We start from the raw sequence: 20053 nt of genomic DNA on the forward strand, positions 1-20053 counted from the left end.
GAGAAAAAGTGTCACACACAAAGTCCTTTGTAGTCAACTGTTTACAAAAGTGAAAACTCATGAAATCTGATGTAGTCGATTAGATACTAAAAATAGTCCACTAAATATGAATCAATCCCAATTCTAAAAGTTCATATGATCGATCTAGTCTATTATATCAACATATAGTCGATTATATTGATGCAGAATTGAGACTTAATAATTTTAAAAACTAAGTTACGAGAGTTTCAACTCTTCAAGGCTAACATAAAGTATTTATTGACTTTGTTGATGATTAATCTTTATTAGGATATCTAGAATTGGTCACTTTGGTGGATCTTTCATTCATATTTTTTATTCACAAAATTTAAATTTAAGACTTTTGCTTAATAGATTTGAATCTAATTTTATTCTGACTGTGAAAATATTGGTACAAGATTACATCATTAAAAAAATATACCTATGAAAGGTCAAGATTAAAACATTTTAAATTCAAATTAAAACTTCATTTAAGCATAAAATTTTCATAAGATTTAGCAAACAAAAAATCAAATATCTTAAAAATTTAATTATTTCCTAAAATATCTCAAACCTATCATAACCATGATTACCACCATCATCTTGATCGTTTTCGTCACAACTGTCATGACTACCATCACAACTGCCATCATGATCATCAACCACCGTCACCACCAACATGATTGTTCTCATTGCCACCATCGCCACCGACAACGATCATGTTGGTGGTGATGATGGTGATCATGGCAGCAATCATAATTGTGGTGATGGTGACGACAATGGTGGTGATAATCTTGATGTAAATTAAATCTTTAAAATATTTGATTTTCTTTTGTAAATCTTATAGATATTTTTTGATTAAATAAGATTTTAACTTGAATTTAAAATATTTTAATAAATTACACCCGTATAACTTTGATAATTATTACACTATCTTTATAAATCATAAGATGTGAATTTTATTGATCTAATCATTAAATTATATCTAAATATTATAAAAATCATCAGTATCAAATTTTATTAAAATTGAACAATAATAAAAAAATAATTAAATAATTCATATTTTAATATATTTTAAAATATTTATATTATATTAATTTTAATTTATATGAATAAAATAACAAAAAAATTTAAATTAATATAAAATTTTATATATATAATTCATGGGAAAAAAACTTAAACTCATGTAAATAGCCGTGCAATAAATTGGAAGACGAAGACCGGTCCTATTTAAATAGCACCGTGGCAAAAGGATAAGCCTCACTGGACAATGACGTTTTCTTTTAATATCAATAATTAAAATTAAATATATTCAATTATTACGTGTTGTGCATTGGTGGAGGCCAGCGAAGGATATTAAAATTTGATGAACCCAATCCATGAGACACGAAGACATGGTTATTATTATTATTTAAAAATGATAGGAATCATCAATCTAATCATAGTTAATCAGTTACTAGTATTTACTTTAGACAAGAACCAACGAGTATTTTTATGATGCTTGTAAAAAATTTAAATTTAAAATTAAAAATATTTTCAATACTAAATATTATTTAAATTAAATATTTTACTTTGTTTAGGTCATTCACATTGTCAATAAATATTTTAACATAATGTCATACCCTAATTTCGTCCGGGGACCTTTGCTTGATGACATGCGACCATTCTTTGGTCCTCGTGAGGTGCTTGGCATTCATCATTAGGCGATTTGTGAAATTCCAGGACATGCCGAAAAAAACAAAAAAATATTGATGCAGAATCCGTAAGTTTCCGTGACACACCGGAAATCAAATGGAAGCATCGTTGCATAATTAAGTGAGGTTCCGTAACATTCCGTAAGTTAAAAAGGGGATGATTATGTAATCCGCAAGGTTCCGTAACATTACGGAAAGAAAACAAGTATCGTTACGAAATTCGTAAGTTTCCGTAACTTTACGAAAAAAGAATCACCAAAAAACAGCAGAGGGGGGTGTACTTAGTAAAAATGGGGGTGCAAATAGCACCCAGGCCCACTTGGGCCCTCCAGAATATTCCTCCAGAAGGCGGTTGCTTCTGGAGGAAGCAACCTGGCTCGCCTGGGCGAGCTGAGCTCGCCTGGGCGAGCTGGGCGGCAACCACCTCCCCTATTTTGCTATAAATAGGGGAGGAAGTGAAGAAGAAAAGGGTTCAGCCCCTTTGGCACTTCTCTCTCTTTCGAATTTGCTTGGAAAAATCGTTTCCGTGAAGAAAATCTAAGCCGAGGCGCTTCCGAAACGTTTCCGTAACGTTTTCCGTGAAGAATTTCGCAAAGGTTTCAACCGTTCTTCGACGTTCTTCATTCGTTCTTCATCGTTCTTCGATCTTCAACGGGTAAGTACCTCGAACCAAGCTTTTCGATTCATTCTATGTACCCGTAGTGGTCCACATTGTGTTTCGTGCATTTTTATTCTCGTTTTGTTTACTTTTTATACCCCCTGTTGACGTGCTTAAGCCATTTTACTTAAGTCATTTCTTGCTTAACTTAAAAATAAAATAAATTTCCACCGAACGTTTGAATTGTATTATCCGTTAACTTCGGTTAAAATAAATTCCGACCGTTCGGTCGTGCCGTAACCACGTTGGAAATCAAAAAGGGGTAAAAAATAATATAATAATCAAAAAACATCTTTTAGTAAAATAAAACGAAAAATCAATCGGACGTTTTCTCTTTGGGATTTCTCATTCTTAATCGAATTGATTAATAACTAAAGTGAAACTAAGGCTAAAATCAACTCACCTAGTCAAGCTCGTCCACAAAAATAGGCTTTTGAAGTTTGTCATTTCAATTTCTCACTAAGTAAAATGGATCATTTTTAAGGTCCAACACCTTAAAATGATCACCACTTAAGTAAAAAAGAATCGCTTGATAAGAAAGAACTACGTAGGTCTGATTTTCTCATCCCAAATTGAGGAATACGTAGGAGCAAAGGGAAACACCCTTGTCGACCACAAAAAAGAAAAAATATAAAAAGGGTATAAAGGATATAAGGACATAAAAGGGAACGTAAAAATCAAAGTCATGTTTGCACATTCGATTAAAGGTTGCCGTCCCTTGGGGCGGACGTGTGGGGTGCCAATACCTTCCCCGTGCGTAAATACAACTCCCGAACCTTTCACTTAAAAGTTCGTAGATCGCGTCTTTTCTGGTTTTTCCGACGTTTTCCTCAAATAAACGTTGGTGGCGACTCCGCGCGTATTCCTTTCGTGGAACACGCATCCCGCGAGTCACGCGTCGCCCTCCCGCCGAAGGGTAGGTTGCGACAGTTGGCGACTCCACTGGGGACTATTTTTAGAGAGTTAGGCCATTTAATCTTGTGCAAATGCTTTACCATGACTTACTCCTTTGTTGTTTTCCTTCATTATGTACTTGTGTATATAAACTCTTTGTTGCTTTTAGTGCGTTTTAAAATGTATGCATGTGGTAAATATTTATTCATTTGATGCACACAAACACCAACACTATTTGCACACACTGTGTGTGAAAAAGGGCCCTATACCCGGGTTCATGGGAACATAAGGAGTGGAGGTGAATCTGTGATCATGCTAGGTCTCCGACTTGCTTGATTACAGTGAACCCTCATCTAGAGCTTTTCTCTTTGAAAACTTATTGTTGCTAGTAGTCCCTACTGCTGCAATATGTTCTTCGAAGAGAATGATACCTCTAGAAACCATCAAGAGAGATATGACTACCTTGGGGATTATTACTAAAAGCCTAGTTAGTTCTTTCCCTTATAGGTCCCTTAAATAGGGGCACGGAGCAAACACGTTGCGTGCCATTTTTCACACTGCCATGCATAAGTATCATATACCCTTTTGCTTATATTTGTTTGTGAATATTGTCGTACTATGTACATCCCCGTGTTGTGCCTTTCGCATATGCATCATGCGTAGGTTTCGTCTTTGATCCCCTCACTTTAGCAAACCAACGAAGGGTCCGTGTCACCGTTTTAAATACATACGTTGGGGTACTTTGCTACCCCTAGACGTTGTATCTAAGAAGGAGACAGTTTCTCGGGCTCCCGTATTCGTAAATTGCATCTGTGTCATATGCATTTCTTCATGCATTCATCCATTCCACCCATGATAGATGTCGGAGTTTTGATTGCACTAGATTTTATTTCACTTTAGTAAAACATGGGATCAAGTCAAAAGCCTTCGTTTAAAAAGAGGTTTTATCAAGTCAAAATCAAGAGCTTAGAGGTCACCAGTTTACGAAAGTTGGGGCAATTAATGGGTCAACTTCAACGGCAAGCCTTCCGCAAAGCCTATGGTAAGATTTGGGACCTAGCTAGAGTAGAAGTCTCCATGGAACCGGTTGCATCCCTTTCCCAGTATTATGACCAGCCCCTAAGGTGCTTCACATTTGAGGACTTCTAGCTAGTGCCGACTTGAAAGAGTTTGAAGAAATCCTGGGATGCCCACTGGGAGGAAGGAAGCCATATCTTTTCTCTGGGTTCTATCCCTCCACGACAAGAGTTGCCAAGGTAGTGAAAACCTCAGCACAAGAGTTGGACCGTGTAAAGCAAAACAGAAATGGAGTAGTCGGAGTACCAAGGAAGTGTTTGGAGGAAAGGGCAAAGGCCTTGGCAAATCAAGGTGAATGGGCTTTCTTTTATTGACATCTTGGCGCTTTTGATCTTTGGAGTTGTCCTCTTTCCAAATATGGAAGGGTTAGTGGACCTAGCAGCGATTGACGCTTTCCTCGCCTTTCATCATGGCAAGGAAAGCCCGGTCGTCGCCATTTTTGGCCATGTATGACACGTTCGACCGGGGATGTGAAAAGAGCGGCGCAAGAATTGTTTGTTGTGCACCAACTCTTGGCTAGCATGGAGGGGCGTCTGTTAAATGGTTCCCTCGCTAGAAGGAAGGAAGAATCAGGATTCTATCTTCATGCGAAGGATGTCCCATGAGAGGAGTGCCATCCGACGAAAGCATCACGACTTTCATCGCACGAGGTTTCAGTGACCACAACGCGAGGGTACTCCAAGGAGTTCGCAAGGCATGGGATGCGGCGTGAAGAAAGGACAGAGAGCTTAGGGGAAGCAGTAATGGGATCATCGGCGGCTATCATAAGTGGTTGAGAGTCCGAACACAAGGATTGGATTGGCTCCCAAATCTAAAGACTGTGAGGGACGATGAGGTTAAAGCTTCGGAAGAAAGTGATGAGGTACAAGCCCTAAAGGCAGAGCTTGAAAGAGCCCGAGTAGTCGAAGAGAAGTTCAAGTCCATAGCCATCAAAGTCTGAAAAGAGTATGATGAACTAAGGGACGTCAATATGGCCACCGCTGAAGCCTTGGAACGAGAAACCAAGAAGGCCCGAAAGGAAGAACACGTGCCAGCAAAGTTTTGAGGGGCTTTATAGGGCAGCAATAGTAAGCTCAAGCTCCGAAGAGGTGAAAGGAATCATCACGGGTCAAAGGCATGATCTTGAAGGACGAGCTAAAGGCTTACCTTAGGTCGAAAAGAAATTTGTCCCAACAGTTAAGCGAGACTGAAGGGAATATGTGGGCCGTCATCGATGAGTGCAAAGAGAAGCTAAATCTAGCGGCGACTCACGAGCAAAGGCTAGAGGATGAGTACGCCAAGATATCAGCAGAAAGCGAAGCAAGGGAGAGGGTAATTGATTCATGGCACCAAGAGGCAACAATGTGGACTGACCGATTTGCTCTTACTTTGAACAGGAGTCAAGAACTTCCCCGATTGCTAGCCAAGGCCAAAGCAATGGCGGACACCTACTCCGCCCCCAAGAAGATCCACGGACTTCTCAGCTATTGTCAACATATGATAGACTTAATGGACTATATGATTAGAAACCGCTAGGAAGTTTGTATTGTCTCTCAGATCTTGACTAGTTATAACTTTTTGAATAAAATGAGTTTATCCCACGTTTTTACTCCAAAAATCAGTGCGAATCAAGTCACTCCCGCATTTTATCTCTAGCATGCATTGTATGTTGGTCTCGTCCTTTGTCACGGGAAGCCGGAAGGTCCATATCACCTTCTTAATTGTACACATGGGGCACTGCGCCCCCAAAAGCGCAAGTAAGAAGAGATAATTTTCCGAGCTCTCGTGTTCGTAAAATGCATTCATATCATGCATCGCATAAGCATCTCTTCATAACATCATAATGGACATATCCTGCATCATATTCCAGCCTCACATTTTGCATGAGTCATGGCATCATCATGCATATGCGTTCAACAAACTTTTTGATCTGCAAAATTGCATACCATTTGTTTTCATGTTTGCTCATCCTTGCGTTTTCCTCTACAAAACAAAAACAAAAAGGGGGAAGCGTGAAACTTCACACTACATTCTTAGTTGCATGTGTTAGGCACCATGAGCCAACCATGTTAGGATCATAAACCCGTTTCACTTAAAAAACAAAATGAGTGAACATGGTACCTAATGCATGGTTAACTAGGAAATGGTGTTTCTTCGGGCATCTCAATTTCATAATTACATTTTCCATGCATAGCTTAAAGTATGCCCGAGTCATTCATCCCTATGAGATGTTGTTGAAGTATTGGCGATCAGAATTGCCATTCCTTGGATTATAGGGTTGAACCAAGCTCATATTTTTACAAAAAGGTTCATCAAGTCAAGTTGAAATATGGAAGTAACCGTCTTGCAAAATTGGGGCAAAAGATGAATCGAGTCACATCACTGCTTCGTCTACTGCCAAACATATTTAGGATTATTGATGTCCTTGTTACTTCCAGTTTCACCTTGACAAAGATGTCATGGACCATGTTGAAAATCTAAATTGATTCAACCCCATATCCTGCGTAAAAATTCGCAATCTTCAACTGTACATCATTCGCATACATCCATGCTTTTCATTGGTTGCATTGCTCGTTGCATTCTTTCCTTGAAAAATAAAATAAAATGAACTTAATCATTGTTATAAAAAAGAAAGGGACACGCTTTACGATGCCCTTACCGAACTCGTGCTAGAGCTAGAGTAATGGGTGAAGTAGAGGAGATACAAGAGAAGATGAAGGCCGACATGGAGGCCATTAAAGAGAAAATGGCCACAATGATGGAGGCCATGATGAGCGTGAAGAAGATAATGGAAGCCAATGCAGTTGCAATTGCCGCTACCAGCGTTGTTGCTAAGGTGAACCCGACGTCCCCATCCGGCCTCAAGCAAATGAATCATCCAACCTCAAATATGGTAGGCAAAGATTTAGGAAGTACGGGCGGCCCCCATGATGTGCAAATTCAAAACGAGCACGCCTTCCCGTCATATGGCTTGCCTCTCAACTATACGCCACCCAATGTGGCGTACACTCCCAATAAGAATGTCAATAACTCCACTCCTATACCCATTGAAAGCCAGCAACCCCAAAACTGATCATGCACATGTCTCTTAAACCGTGGAAGAGACCCATGAAATTCCCCATCACAATCTAGCCGACTTCGAGCCTTGGCTCGGATATACCACTGAAGGGCAAGCAGTTGGTGGTATACCCCTACAAAACCCTTTGGAGGGCCCTCAGTATCACCCACAACTGCACCTCTTGCATTCCACAGCGGTTAAAAACCCTCATGACTATGGCAGGAATGGGAAAGTTGGATCATCTAGAGGAAAGGCTCAGGGCCATTGAAGGAGGTGAAGATTATGCCTTTGCTAACCTAGAAGAGTTGTTCCTAATACCCAAACATGGTCATTCCCAAGTTCAAGGTGTCGGACTTTGGCAAGTACAAGGGGACTACTCGCTCCAAGAACCATCTAAATATGTACTGTCGGAAGATGGGGGCATACGCAAAAGATGAGAAACTGCTGATACATTTTTCCTGAGAAAGTCTTACTAGGACAACTGTTGCCTGGTATACTAACTTAGGAACCTTCTTGAGTCCATTCTTGGAAGGACCTAATGGTTGCCTTCATTAAGCAGTGTCAATACAATTCTGATATGGCTCCGGATAGGATGCAACTACAAAAAGTGTGCAAAAAGGGGGCACGAATCTTTCAAAGAATACGCCCAAAGATGGAGAGACTTGGCAACTCAAGTAGCACCCCCAAAAACAGAGAAAGAGATTATCACAATGATAGTAGACACGTGACCGGTGTTCTACTATGAAAAAATGGTGGGTTACACACCTTCAAGTTTTACAGATTTGGTCTTCGCCAGCAAAAAGATCGAAGTGGATCCGAAAAGAGGCAAATTTGATCATCCTACTAGGACGACTGAGAAAACTGGGGCGAATGAAGAGGGTGAGAAAGAGGGAGAAACCCATGCTGTGACTGCCATTCCTATACGGCCAAGTTTCCCACCAACCCAACAATGTCATTACTCAGCCAATAACAAACCTCCTCCTTACCCACCACCCAGTTATCCACAAAGGCCATCCCTAAATCAACCACAAAGTCTGTCTACCGCACTTCCAATGACGAAGACCACCTTTAGCACAAACCAAAAAAAAAAAAAACACCAACAAAAAGGAATTTTGCAGCAAAAAGCTTGTAGGGTTCACCCCAAATTCCGTTGTCATATGCTAAACTTGATCCCATATCTACTTGATAATTCAATGGTAGCCATAACCCTAGCCAAGGTTCATCAACCTCCATTTCTCCGAGAATACGACTCGAACACAACGTGTGCTTGTCACGGAGAAGCCCCGGGGCGTTCCATTGAGCATTGTAGGGCTCTGAAGTGTAGGGTGCGAGGTCTAATTGATGCTGGCTGAAATTTGAGGAGAATCGTGTGTAAATCCTGATATTGACAAGAGATGCCACACATGGGGCAATTTTGAAAGCTGTTGTTAGATGTCTCTAATGACTCACCAGGATTTTCAACTTTCACCGGAATGTGGGTGTAAGCCATTGGTCTGTTTGCTCAAGCAACCTGCGCTCCTGAGTGTTGACTTCCAAGACCGTTCAATCAGAGATTACTCATCTTGCACGTTGGTGGGGGTGCCGTAAAACAACGAGCACAGTTCAAAACAAATAAGTTTCAAAATAAAAAATAAAAAGGCATTTGATTGACTGTGTTTTCAAGTAAAAATATAGACGTTCATGTGACCTCATTTTGTCTTTTTAGAGAGAAGTGAGTTATCAAGAATAGGATGTTGGACAAATGGCCTCAGTTACCTTAAGAAAAAGGGGGGTTGAATTAAGATGCAAAGACTATTCCCCAATTGAACTATCAATCTCTCTTTTCGAATTAACAATGCACACAGGGATAACCCTTCCCTTGTGTTCAGGAATCCTCTACAACAAGAGACCCACGGTCTCTTAATCCCTTTTCAGAAATAAGAAGAAGAGAAGAAGAGATCTCTCTTAAAAGAGGTAGATTGTAAAATGAAGATCAATCAAAAATTCCTTATTGAATATGCAAGTGGTTGACCAAGGAATCTTTTGAGAGGATAAGACATTTCAGTTCAGAAAAACTCTTGATCTTTCGAGAGGATAAAACTGTTTGGGCAATGAAAACTCTCTTTAAAACATTTGAATGGCCGTTCATAAAACATTTGAATAGATATGTCTCTTGGAAATTATTTTCTGAAAATCCCCTCTGGTAATCAATTACAAGACTTATGTAATCGATTATAGGTTTTAAAAACTTCAATTAAAACATTTTCAACTACTGATTACCGAAGAGCAAATCTCAATTTGAAATGATAGAATTCTTTGGTCAAACCTTTTGTTTTTTTCAATTTGGAAACTTCTTCCAAAAGATTCTAGAAATCAACTTGATCATATATCTTGATTTTCTTGGATTCTGGTCTTGAATAAAACTTAGAAGCACTTGATCCTTTAGCATCATCAAGACATCAAAACATTTGACTTAATCCATCAACTAAAAAAAAAAAAAAAAAATCCTTCAACTATTTCTCGTCCTTGGAAAATTCTTTTTGCAAGAATCAATTGCTTCTTTCATTCTTCCTCACTACGAGGTCGTGAAAACAAGACAACACTTGGTACCTCTAAGCCCTACACTGGGGCAACAAAAGGCACCATGCAAAAACCTCAAGCGAACCTAGGGGCAGATTAGAAGTTCTCACCCAATAGGTTCCCTCCTACAAGGTCATGACGAAAGGCAACGATTGGTACCTCAAAGCCTTACACTGGGGCAATGAGGGGCACCGTGCATGAGCCTCAAGTTAACATAGGGGCCGATCAAAAGTTCTCACCCATCGATGTTTTCAACAAAAAAGGGGGGACAAACCCTAGGGTTTCGATGGATTGATTAAACATCAAATGGCTCCATTGCCGTCACTCCAAAATGGTCAAGTGACTAAATAAAAAAGAACATACACTTTGAGGGAGTTCCCGGAGAGATTTGCAAAAGATAGGATAAGGTCGCATGAATTATCACCTCTTTCAAAAGGACAGTCAATCTGTGTTTTCCAAAAACTCAAATCAAAATCAAAATCACAAAATAGGGAAAGAATGTCATGAACATTGTACAACTTTCCATTACATTCCATTGTTTCATATGAAGTCCGCATTTACCAAATTTCACAACAAAGGTTGCATGCATCTGCATCCCTAAAAATCATGTTGACTACATAGATTCCCTACATCTAAATGTCCAAATCTTTTGAATTTGGGATGACCGGCTCTCTCGATGAGTCGATCTCTTGCTTTCTCATAAGGGTGGACCCTTGGGTACTAGTTACCCTCACCGTTGAGAGGACTACACGTCCTCGCCTTGAGAGGACTACACGTCCTCACCATCGGAGGGCTGCACGCCCTCACCTCCAGAGGACTACATGTCCTCGCCTTGAGTGGGCTACACGTCCTCACCTTGGGTACTAGTACCCTCACCTTAAGAGGGCTACACGCCCTCGCCATCAGAGGACTGCATGTCCTCACCTTCGTAGGGCTACACGCCCTCACCTTTAGAGGAATACACGTCCTCGCCAACAGAGGGCTGCACGCCCTCACCTTGAGAGGACTACACGTCCTCGCCAACAAAGGGCTGCATTCCCTCACCTTGAAGAGGACTACATATCCTCGCCAACAGAGGGCTGCACGCCCTCACCTCCAAAGGACTACACATCCTCGCCTTGAGAGGGCTGCACGCCCTCACCTTTAGAGGGCTACGTGTCCTCATTTTCAGTGTGCTCCACATCCACACCTTAAGAGGATTTAAGGTCCTCTGCCCTTAAATGCTTAACCGAGACTTTCACTCCCGGTTAAGGGGCCAGTAGTTTCCTTTTAACGGTTCCTGGGCCACCCCCTGATATTGGAGGAGGACCAATTGTGCGAGCACAACCAGAGAGGGAGGCTATCACACAGCTACTATGCATACCGGGGCAAGATTTCACCCGTGCCGCTGCAAAGAGACGAGTGCGGATCATGCGCACCAACATGACCACTCTTACACAGATATAGATGACATTGCTACTTAGCAACATTCTGCCCAGCGACCGCAATGCCAATCTCCCCCTGCAAAAGTATCAGTTGGTCTGTGTCGTCCCGACATGGGTAAGTATGCATATGGTTCAACTGATTTCTGATACCATCTATTGTTTGCAGGGATCGCACCCACAAAGACACCCAGTGGACCTGAAGAAGTCCAACAGGGCCCTGGGGTTTCCAGCTCTGGTTACGGGCCTTGGTCGGCCCTACAGGGCGCCCGTTCCCCCCAGCAAGTTCATGTCGTCGTGGCATAGGTAAGTATGCACCTCCCCCAACTGATTTCTGATGTCATCTATTGTTTGCAGGGATTGTGCCCGCAAGACACCTAGTGGACCCGAAGAAGGCCAACAGGGTCTTGGAGTTGTCAAGCTCTAATTACGGGTCTCTGTCAGTTCTACAGAGTACCTGTAACCTCCAGCAAGGGCATCAGGCCCCCTACTGATCGAGCTTTCATCAAGAAGTACTGCGTCCCTAGGCAGGCGCAGGGCGAAACACCACAACAGCATTGGGATGGCCGGTAGCGGGCAATAGACACACCGCCACCACCTCTAGAGTTCACCTCAGCTCATCCGCAAAAAGGTTAGAGCGTTGCCTACGAAACATGGCCGACCAGCAGGCTACCAAGTCCAAAGCCAAAGGTAAGAAAAGTACTAGGTCAGTGACTGACAAGTCATAACGCGTCCAGCTAAAGACGTTAAAGAAGCGCTACTAGGAGGCAACCTAGTACCTTTTGAATCTATGCTTGTTATTTGATCACTTTTCATAGTAAGACACACCTAGTTGCTCATGATCCTAGGAATTTAAATAAAACGAGCACAAGCTCGGAAGGTAGTCATACCTCACAAAATATATATATGTATGTTTAGGTAGAAAGATACCTTAGATATGCATGTATGTAAACAAAAACACACTTCACAAAATATATATATATATATATATATATATATATATATATATATATATATATATGTATGTTTAGGTAGCAAGATACCTTGGATATGCATGTATGTAGCAAAAAGATACCTCACAAAATATATATATGTATGTTTAGGTAGCAAGATACCTTGGATATGCATGTATGTAGCAAAAAGATACCTCACAAAATATATATATGTATGTTTAGGTAGCAAGATACCTTGGATATGCATGTATACAGCAAAAATACCTCACAAAACATATATATGTATGTTTAGGTAGCAAGATACCTTGGATATGCATGTATATAGCAAAAATACCTCACAAAAATATGCACATGTTTAGGTAGCAAAATACCTCATGAAAAAAAAAAAAAAACAAACAAGAAAAAGAAATAAACAAATGATAATGATAAAAAAAAGAAGGAGAAAAAAGAAAAAAATAAGTTATCTAGCTAAAAAACCAACATGCTTTTGAAAAGAGATGACTTCCAACTTTTCTTTGGAAAAATTCACTGATCATAACTAGTTTTTGAAAAAATGTGTATACACCTGAAGGGTGAATGCTGTGAAGATTTTCCCAGACGCCCGAAATGGACTCGGATGAATGCACAAATTGATAAAAGAACATATTTTGGAAACATTGGGTTGATTTAAAATAGAGGAAATGAATCCTGAGCCCTAGCATCACATGACCATAAAAATTTGACACTTGAGTGTCCGCATAGGTGCATGCATGACCAGTTTTGCATAAAATTTCCAAATCATCATTTTTGCATTTGTGTCATGGAAATAATGTGGGGCATCCCTTTTTATCCTTGAACCAAACCAAACCCTGACATGTATCATGTCTAGCCATTCTACAAGCCTTGAGCCAAAATCCTGACTCACCATAAACCTTACCCTCGGAAGCAAAAAAAAAAAAAAAAAAAAAGAAGGAAAGGGAATTTCCAATCAAAGAGAAAGCAAAAAAGGAAGGAAAGGAAATTCCCAATCAAAGAGAAAGCAAAAAAGGAAGGAAAGGAAATTCCCAATCAAAGAGTGGGAGAAAGATAAAAAAGAAAAAGAAAGGAAATTCCCAATCAAAGAGTGGGAGAAAGAAAAAAGAAAAGAAAGAAAATTCCCAACCAAAGAATGGGAGAAAGTAAAAAAGAAGGAAGCTCCTGGTCAAAGAAACCAGAAGAAATGTGCAGAGAGGTCTTTGGACCAGACAATATCTGAACAATACAGAATTGTCACCAAATGAACGAAAAAAGAAGGAAAGGGAACCACGACCTAAAATAGTCTTCTCCCTTTGATTACCAACCAAAATCCCGTGCGCTAGCGACTTTTTTTTTTTCCCTCGCCCCGCACTAAACAAAAAAAACAGAAAAAGAAAAAGCCAGAAAAATCAAAAGCCAAAAACACACAAAAGCCGAAAGAAGAAACCACCAAAAGAACCCATTCCCAAGGGAAGTCCTATTTGATCCATGATCACGCATGTAATTTTTGATTCGATAGGAAATAATTTGCAAAGTCAAGTCATGACATATCTATGGTTCAGAATTAGGATGAAACACTTACTTGTGCGAGATTGATACACTTTGAGTGGATTTCTTCTATTTTTGTCGAACCCAGTGTTTCCTCTAAATGATCATTTAGAAACGAAATGCTAACATCCAAAATCTCATTTATGGTTATGGGAGATTTCATCAGCAGACTCTCCTTCCCCGGTAGACGCATTGTTTTTCACTCAAAAAAGCATATGCTGCTCTAAATCAGTTGGAATATTTGTCTCTTTGCTAAAGCATGTTTGCATTTTAGTGGAGAAAACACCGAGACTTTTTTTAAGTCTCACAAGTTATCCAGAACTACGTAGGTCTGAGTTCCTCATTGGAGGATACGTAGGAGCAAGAGCCTCGCTTTTGTCGACCATACCGCCTTTTGTTGCCATGACTCAAGAGCTGGTAGCCCGCGGAGACACCTTACGGTTATCCGCACCTCGTCATTCAGTGACCCCAAGTGTGATTGACGAGCAGAGACCAATATGGTCATCTGCGCCCTTTCCGGAGATGTCAGCATCTTCTGATGGAGACTTTTCAAGTCTCACAAGTTATCCAGAACTACGTAGGTCTGAGTTCCTCATTGGAGGATACGTAGGAGCAAGAGCCTTGCTTTTGTCGGCCGCCCCATAATCTTTGTCATACTGACCCTGAGGTCATGTGACGTGCACCCTTGTATCATCCAGAGGCGGCGGGCCCGATGATACGCGGAGATACCTTACGGTTATCTGCACCCTTTTGTCATCCAGAGGCGGCGGGCCCGATGACAAGCAGAGACCAAGTTTGGTCATTCTGCACCCTTGTATCATCCAGAGGCGGCGGGCCCGATGATACGCGGAGATACCTTACGGTTATCCGCACCCTTTTGTCATCCAGAGGCGGCGGGCCCGATGACAAGCAGAGACCAAGTTTGGTCATTCTGCACCCTTGTATCATCCAGAGGCGGCGGGCCCGATGATACGCGGAGATACCTTACGGTTATCCGCACCCTTTTGTCATCCAGAGGCGGCGGGCCCGATGACAAGCAGAGACCAAGTTTGGTCATTCTGCACCCTTGTATCATCCAGAGGCGGCGGGCCCGATGATACGCGGAGATACCTTACGGTTATCCGCACCCTTTTGTCATCCAGAGGCGGCGGGCCCGATGACAAGCAGAGACCAAGTTTGGTCATTCTGCACCCTTGTATCATCCAGAGGCGGCGGGCCCGATGATACACGGAGATACCTTACGGTTATCCGCACCCTTTTGTCATCCAGAGGCGGCGGGCCCGATGACAAGCAGAGACCAAGTTTGGTCATTCTGCACCCTTGTATCATCCAGAGGCGGCGGGCCCGATGATACGCGGAAATACCCGAGTGGTTATCCGTATAAACATTCTTTTGCTATCTGTAAGACAGAACGCTTGATAGCATGCAGAGGCTGACATAGTCTTCTGCACCTTTTGTTCCTCCGGGAACAATAAGTCATTTACATGCGGAAATTTCATGGTCACCCGCGACTCTCGTCAACCGAGAGGAGCGAAATTAGTGTCATACACTGATTTTCGTCCGGGGACCTTTGCTTGATGACATGCGACCATTCTTTGGTCCTTGTGAGGTGCTTGGCATCCATCATTAGGCAATTTGTGAAATTCTAGGAGCGACAAGTCATGGTCACCCGCGACTCTCGTCAACCGAGAGGAGCGAAATTAGTGTCATACACTGATTTTCGTCCGGGGACCTTTGCTTGATGACATGCGACCATTCTTTGGTCCTTGTGAGGTGCTTGGCATCCATCATTAGGCAATTTGTGAAATTCTGGGAACAACAAGTCATTTGCATGTGGAGATTTTATGGTCACCCGCGACTCTCGTCAAATCGAGAGGAACGAAATTAGTGTCTTATCTTTACTTTCCTTTTATCTCCAATAAAAGACAAGTAAAGAGGGGCAACTGTCATACCCTAATTTCGTCCGGGGACCTTTGCTTGATGACATGCGACCATTCTTTGGTCCTCGTGAGGTGCTTGGCACCCATCATTAGGCGATTTGTGAAATTCCAGGACATGTCAAAAAAAACAAAAAAATATTGATGCAGAATCCGTAAGTTTCCGTGACACACCGGAAATCAAATGGAAGCATCGTTGCATAATTAAGTGAGGTTCCATAACATTCCGTAAGTTAAAAAGGGGATGATTATGTAATCCGCAAGGTTCCGTAACATTACGGAAAGAAAACAAGTATCGTTACGAAATTCGTAAGTTTCCGTAACTTTACGAAAAAAGAATCACCAAAAAACAGCAGAGGGGGGTGTACTTAGTAAAAATGGGGGTGCAAATAGCACCCAGGCCCACTTGGGCCCTCCAGAATATTCCTCCAGAAGGCGGTTGCTTCTGGAGGAAGCAACCTGGCTCGCCTGGGCGAGCTGAGCTCGCCTGGGCGAGCTGGGCGGCAACCACCTCCCCTATTTTGCTATAAATAGGGGAGGAAGTGAAGAAGAAAAGGGTTCAGCCCCTTTGACACTTCTCTCTCTTTCGAATTTGCTTGGAAAAATCGTTTCCGTGAAGAAAATCTAAGCCGAGGCGCTTCCGAAACGTTTCCGTAACGTTTTCCGTGAAGAATTTCGCAAAGGTTTCAACCGTTCTTCGACGTTCTTCATTCGTTCTTCATCGTTCTTCGATCTTCAACGGGTAAGTACCTCGAACCAAGCTTTTCGATTCATTCTATGTACCCGTAGTGGTCCACATTGTGTTTCGTGCATTTTTATTCTCGTTTTGTTTACTTTTTATACCCCCTGTTGACGTGCTTAAGCCATTTTACTTAAGTCATTTCTTGCTTAACTTAAAAATAAAATAAATTTCCACCGAACGTTTGAATTGTATTATCCGTTAACTTCGGTTAAAATAAATTCCGACCGTTCGGTCGTGCCGTAACCACGTTGGAAATCAAAAAGGGGTAAAAAATAATATAATAATCAAAAAACATCTTTTAGTAAAATAAAACGAAAAATCAATCGGACGTTTTCTCTTTGGGATTTCTCATTCTTAATCGAATTGATTAATAACTAAAGTGAAACTAAGGCTAAAATCAACTCGCCTAGTCAAGCTCGTCCACAAAAATAGGCTTTTGAAGTTTGTCATTTCAATTTCTCACTAAGTAAAATGGATCATTTTTAAGGTCCAACACCTTAAAATGATCACCACTTAAGTAAAAAAGAATCGCTTGATAAGAAAGAACTACGTAGGTCTGATTTTCTCATCCCAAATTGAGGAATACGTAGGAGCAAAGGGAAACACCCTTGTCGACCACAAAAAAGAAAAAATATAAAAAGGGTATAAAGGATATAAGGACATAAAAGGGAACGTAAAAATCAAAGTCATGTTTGCACATTCGATTAAAGGCTGCCGTCCCTTGGGGCGGACGTGTGGGGTGCCAATACCTTCCCCGTGCGTAAATACAACTCCCGAACCTTTCACTTAAAAGTTCGTAGATCGCGTCTTTTCTGGTTTTTCCGACGTTTTCCTCAAATAAACGTTGGTGGCGACTCCGCGCGTATTCCTTTCGTGGAACACGCATCCCGCGAGTCACGCGTCGCCCTCCCGCCGAAGGGTAGGTTGCGACACATAATCCCTAAGTGTGTTTTTATTAAAAAATGAAAAATACACATTTTATCAAGTGAATCTAAATATAAGACAGTCTAGGCCTTTGTTCTAGGCTTTCTAGAAAAAAAGTTATTTAATATTAATATGTATATAACTTTTATTAGTTGCTCTTCTGCATAATTAAGATGTATTTTTTTCTTGCTAAATGAAGTTTGGAAGTTGATGGAAAAAACTATTTTTATATTTTGTAAGACTCTTAATTTTTCTTTAATTTTTACTTAAAAAATAATTGGTCATTAATTTCAATTAGATATGTTATTTTTTAATATTTTAATTCTGTTTAAATATATATATATATATATATATATATATATATATATATATATATATATATATATTATACAACAATGTTAATCATTTATGTAACTGTTGCCTTAGCAAAAAGAAGTTATTCAAAATAAAAATTAATAAAGTATTATTTAATATCAACAATATCTCAATAAATATTAAATAGGTTGAAAAATAAATATTAAACAAGATCGATTACAATTTAATGAATGATTTTGCATTTCAAAAAAGACTTTGAAAGATAAACTTTCAATAAAAATGTTATCACTTTTATAATTTTTTATTATTATTTTTTAAAAAATCATTTCAAAGTTGATTGTAGCCCAAAAATATACTAGACCAATTTTTAGGTTATCATATGATTAGAGTAAAGTATTTATTGATTTTGTAAACCACTAATCTTTATTGAAAAATATGATTAATCATCCTTAATAGAGTCTCCTCTCAATTTATCTTAAAAAAATATAATTTTTTTAAAGTTATTAGTTGATAAATGTTATAATAAAAAGAGAAAGTTAAAAATAGAATAAAAAGAGATAAAAAAAATGAAAACCTTATTTATTTTTGGTAAAAAAAACCTTACTTATTTACTTCAACCCATTAGTTACTTACTTCAATGATCTGGAAAAATCTTTTAAAAAATTAAAATATAGTTTTATTTCTTTATGTTTTGAATTATATTTTTAGTTTGATCTTTCATTTTTTATAAAGTTAAATTTAATTTGTTATATTTTTAAAGTGAGTCAAAATTGTTTTTTCAAAACAATGGCATTTTTTTATATTTTATTTTGGAACATAATTTTGAAATATTTTTTGACCCATTAGATTCTTGTACATAAAATTTATAAAATCTAACTGATATTTGAATCATAAAAATGTCTTGAACAAAATGAAAATCACATGAAAGATGAATTTAACAAACAACTAAAAAATTTAAATATTTAATGTAAGATTCTTGCTAAGATACTCATGAGACTTATCTTTTATATGATTTTCATCATATTTATGATCTTGTTTTTATTCGAATATCAATTGAATTATATTATTTTTTATGTAAATGAATCTAATATAACAAATTTTATGTCTCAAATTAGTAAAAAAAATAAAATCATGTTTCAAAATAAAAAACAATCATTATTTTTAGATAGATTATTTTGACCCACTTTTTTTATACATTTCATTTTTTATACATTATTTTGACCCACTTTATTACCCACTTTAAAATATAAATGATTATATTAAACTTGAAAAAAAAAATTGATAAAAAAATATATAAAAAACTAAAAGTATACGAGATAAAAGACCATAGCTTATAAAAAGCAATTGCAAAAAGTTTAGTAAGAAAAAAAAAACGTGTGGGGGCCATGTTTGCCATTTAGCAAATGACACAATGCGTGACGATCTAGCATTGGTCCAACAGATCGATAGCGGATGCTCCACGAAACCAAAAAGCCTCTCCTTTTATGATTTTTTCCCCCGAATATACAAAAACAAATTTACCAAAATATACAACTTCTCCATTTTACTATTCAGTATAAATTCAGGTTGGGGACCCCAAATTACAATATGATTTTAAAAAAAAAATTAGTTTTAACATTGAGATTTCGGGTCCCTCAAACCCGAATTCTCCACGTGGTTTTTGCTTCTTTTTTTTAATGTTTTTAAAAATATATATAAATAAAAAATTTAATAAAATTAGAGAAGATTATGAAGTTAAACAAAATTAGTTTAAAATATTACTGTGTACATTTGTTTTGAAGATCTATATTAGTATTAAATTGTACAGTTGAAGAATGTTTTATTGATTTATAAATGATGTGAAATGAAATACATCGATAGTAAAAAAAAAATAATTTGCTTGACTTGAACTTCTTGGACGGTGGGGACACTTATTTTTTGAATGACCAACTAGCCTGCAGATTGAACACCGTTTTGATTGACCTCTTTCTCTTTCATCTATATTTGTTTGTATTCTTGTAGATTTTGGTCAACCTTTTTTGTTTCTCCTCATGGTTGTATTGACACATAATTGTGATCTTTCATATGGTGGCCAGTAATCATGATGATGCATGCATGCTAACGAGACTTTGTATACACTTGACACATAATTCAATGTATACACTGGACTAACGTATTGCAAGTAATCTATATTGTTGTGCTTACATGCAGCAATGACATGTGCACATGGCATGTGTAGCTTTTGAGGTTTCCCATAATCACATGTTCTTTGATCCAGCCTGACAGTTAATTTCCCCATTCGACACCTCTCTCTCCTATTCACT

This window comes from Glycine soja, chromosome 14, assembly GCF_004193775.1.
Source record: "Glycine soja cultivar W05 chromosome 14, ASM419377v2, whole genome shotgun sequence".
NCBI lineage: Eukaryota > Viridiplantae > Streptophyta > Magnoliopsida > Fabales > Fabaceae > Glycine > Glycine soja.